Below are 4,122 nucleotides of genomic sequence, written 5' to 3'. Positions count from 1 at the left end.
ACGCGCGTATTATTTTTTTTCGCTTCCAAAAACTTAACTATGCCATTGGATCTGGTCAAAAACCATTGATCTTTCTCATTTGGCAAAAGGACGAAATCGGCTGTTACGTGCACCCCAGCACCCTTCGGCTTCAAGATAGGAAACTTTGGTTTCTGGCAAGCGGCAGTATGAATTGATGCATATAGATGCGTTCGTACTGCCACTTGCTCCAAACATCTCGCTCCCGATTTCACACAGCGTTTGAGGTGTTGTAAATGGTTCTCAAAGCAATACGCTGAAAAATTATCAAGCGGTCCATGTACCACAACGTCTCCATGCACGTGATGGAGATTGTGGACATTGCTTGTCAAATGGGATCGACTATAGTGGGTCTTAAACTCCTTAACAAATTTTGTAAGGAGTCTTCCCGCTAATGGCCAATAGCGTTTATGTGCCGATGATGAAAATATCGTCACAGCGCTAAAGTAGAGCAAGTAGTGATTATATGCATCCAAATACATAAAATCTCTGTAGACCACAACACTGATATAATGAAGAAAGGACCTATACTCGGTTCCTTTCCAAAGCGGGACATGATCGAGGGACCGAAATGGTCGGTTCACCTCAGAAGGAAGCAGTGTATTCGAAATGTACGAAGACACGCCGTCCTTCTGTTGGGAGGACCACCGACCAAAACGCTCAAAGGTGTTGTTAAGCAACCCTTTGAGAATTTTGCGGCTAACTCCCAGATCAATCAGATGGAGACGGTCACTAACTGGAAAATTGACTATCATATCTACATTTTTCAAGTCTTCAAGAGGTGTCCGTATTCCCTTATGGTGGTCCTTGTCTTCTCTAGCCCGAAAGCCAGCGTCCGTACGCAATTCGGCATGCACGGAGTCAAAGATAACTTTATTTTCCGGTTTGATGTGTACTCCTAGGATGGTACACTTTGTGCAACCATGCTTGGCGGAAAATCCCATCACTGATTTTATGTATGACCGTGCTGGAGAATCGGCGATAAATGCACTTATGGACAAATGTACTTCTTTATCGCCGAATTTCAAGCCTCTTTCCATAAGAATGTTCATTTCCTGAACAAACGGCCGCAAAAACTGTTCGACACTCTCCGGTTTTGTTTGCCCGCAGAAAATAGCTACGGGCATAACCGGAGCGTCTGGCAATTCTTCCACTTTTATAAGAACTGGCCAAAATTGAGTAGCCGAGCTCTTAAAAAGTGGAAGCCCGTCGACTGACACTTGGATGGTAAAATGTGATACTTGCGGGATGATATCTCTAAAATAGTTTCTTAGAACCGTCTCCACCCCTTGATACCACAAGTTTCCACCAACAATCGGTGCTAACTGCTTTCCGACGTTGGTGGGAGTTTGGAGGAATGTTCGTGAGTCGCGTGGAAATTTCAATTTAAGAAATTTCCAGCACATCACCAGGAGCAGGCTAGCTAGTTCACGGGACAAGCAAGAAATAGTTAAAAAATGTCTTAACGCTTCCTCGAAACTAGCAAAGTTATTGAGGAAGTGATATTTTTTGTCCCAGTAAACATCGCTTGCATCTTCATGATTGCTATCTACTCTAACTTGGTTGTTATTTTCCCTATCACTATTTCCTTCGCTAGCTCCTACATTATCTTCCTGAACTATTCTATTACCACCACCGTTTAAACTACCACCATTACCACCATTACCAGTACTTACACTTTGTACAATATTTACAGCGTCCGTTACCATCTGGTGCGAGTTCGAATCATCCTCATCATCTAAAATAAAAATAAATAAAGGAAATTAGAAATCGTTTTTGTTGAATGATAGTAAAAAAGTTCAATTTTGGCCATAGGTATGGAAAAAAAATGGAACGATTTCTACAGCATGCACAGTTAACCTGAGGAAACCTGCTCGATAGAAACCTTCGAAACGGTTTTAAACTGGAAACGGAATTTGTCATTAGCAACGCCAAAGAGTTTGATGACCTAATGAGTCTCGAAACATTATATGTTAGCTTAGTTCGCTCTACGCTTGAATTCAATTGTGTAATTTGGTTCCCGCACTTTGACTATTCGCACGATGGAATTGAAATCATCCGGAAAAAGATCACGAGGATGGCAATACGATGGCGACCTTGGCGAAATTCATACCCTTCGTATAACTCGCGTTGCCTGCTTCTTGGACTGCAAATACTCAAAAAACGACTGATAGCACAGGCAATGTTTGTGGGTAATCTGATTCTGGGTGAGATTGATGCCTCAAACCTACTAGAAGTATTTAACTTTAACGCACCTTGTAGACGGCTTCGTAATACGGATTTTCTATGATTTACCTCTAACAGTACGCGTTATGGTCAGTTTGCTCAAATGACCGTTATGAGTAATACTTGTAATAGAGATTACTTCGCTTTCAATTTCTTTGATAACGCTAATACTTTTGAGCGTCGCCTAACAATGGACCCGAAATTTTATAAGTTTGATCACGTGCGTCTACACTAGTTTTAGTTTTAGTTGTAGTTTTAGATAATCATTGGGACTTTGTTCGGTCCGTTGAGTGTTACATTATAATAAACAAAAACCGAGGTTTCGATAATCCTCTCACAGTTCGATGCAAGTTCAATCTTCTAACTGTACTGAAGCTCTAATTTACTGAATCTACCACAACTTTACTGGATTAATCTAGTAGATTAAAAATTTTAAATTTCAAAGTTAAGTAAGTTAAATTTAAAATTTTAAAGCAAATGTTTACATCATCATGGGCCCCTGTAACCGCGCTTATTTACCTAGTTTCTTTTAAAATTTTTCACTAGTGTTTTCCTATGCTAGGTCACTTCACTGGCACTATAAAAAATTTACTTACCAAGTGGCCATCGGAACGTTGATACTCCCGGAGGTAGGCGAAGCTGCTCTGTAAATTTTCCGGATTCCCATTCGACGTCTATTTCCTCGTTAACCTCCTTCAGTAATTCGTCGGCTCGCTTCTCCACAGCACGTTTGCGGCTTCTGTCCATTATTACTTCCGTAAAATCTACAAAAAACAAGGCTCAGAAAAAACAGATTAGTATCCGATCGAAAACAAACTTGTTTTGAAAGCAAAGCCGTACTCACGTGCTTCCCGCCAAAACAGTCAGTCAACACAGGCACTTACACATTTGCGATGAAGAGACTCGTGTATATACACGAGTAGACACACCGCGGCCGGTGCAAATAAATTCTAAGTCCGAAAGTCTAGGGCAGAGACGGTCGGAGACGGTCGGAGACGGGTGAGACGTATACGTGACACAAAATTATGAGTTACTTGAGTACCCCTCTGCCACCTGGGTTCGGTTCACTCTGCGCGCCGTCATCCGAAACCGATTGTCGATCCGTGGGAATCGGCGGCAGGTGCGCACAGACGACGGAGCCGTGCAATATACGCTGGCCCGGCAGTGTGATTTTCGACTCCCTGCCGGACCCTATGCCGGCTCTCGTTCCGGCAGCCGGCGGTAGTGAAGGGGGAGAAGCACAGCACAACAGCACAAAAAAAACGAGAAAAACAACACACGCCTAAAGAGCCCAAGATCTCGACCACATGTTGTGTGTTTCACGGTACGCTCTCACGGTCCCCGATGCAGACCCCGACTGGGAGTGCGACTGAGAGGTCACAAAAGGAACGAGACCGAGCACAAACAGAGCAGAAGGCAGTAGCCAGCGTACAAGACCAAAGGGAAGAGAAAAAAACACACACATCAGGCTGCTGGGCTGGGTGAAACGAAGTGTGGAGTGAACCGGGAGGATGGGATCGTTTGAAAGCGTGCGAAGGGCTCGCGGGAACGTGCGGTGGTGGTACGTGGCGTATGTGTTTTTATTATCGCCAGGAGATCGCTTTTAATTGGTTGCCCGTTGATAGGGGGTCGTTTTTTCTCCCTTGTTCCCTTCCCTCGCCGACGAACGTCGCGTACTACCGGAGGCAACTTTACCCGGCTTTGGAGCGTTCCTCCGTTGGGAACGAAGGAAGGAGAGGCTGTGTGAGACACAGTATCAAAACAAAGCAGGCCGTTTGAACGTCATTAGAGTCAACGGTGGTGGTATCGCGCGTGCGATCCGTTGCTGCTTGGGCTCGCGCCGCTGTCGAATATATCCCAGCAGTCAATCCATCAATG

General features: G+C 44.3%; 1 pseudogene; it reads right to left on the bottom strand.

Annotated features, from left to right (window-relative positions):
- Nucleotides 1-603: 603 nt before the first annotated feature.
- On the bottom strand, nucleotides 604-2,991 carry LOC131266734 (uncharacterized; annotated as a pseudogene).
- Nucleotides 2,992-4,122: the final 1,131 nt, after the last annotated feature.

The sequence above is a fragment of the Anopheles coustani genome, chromosome 3 (genome assembly GCF_943734705.1).
Source record: "Anopheles coustani chromosome 3, idAnoCousDA_361_x.2, whole genome shotgun sequence".
Classification (NCBI taxonomy): domain Eukaryota; kingdom Metazoa; phylum Arthropoda; class Insecta; order Diptera; family Culicidae; genus Anopheles; species Anopheles coustani.
Note: the sequence above shows the minus strand (reverse complement) of the source record. Positions and strands in the feature narration are given on the sequence as shown.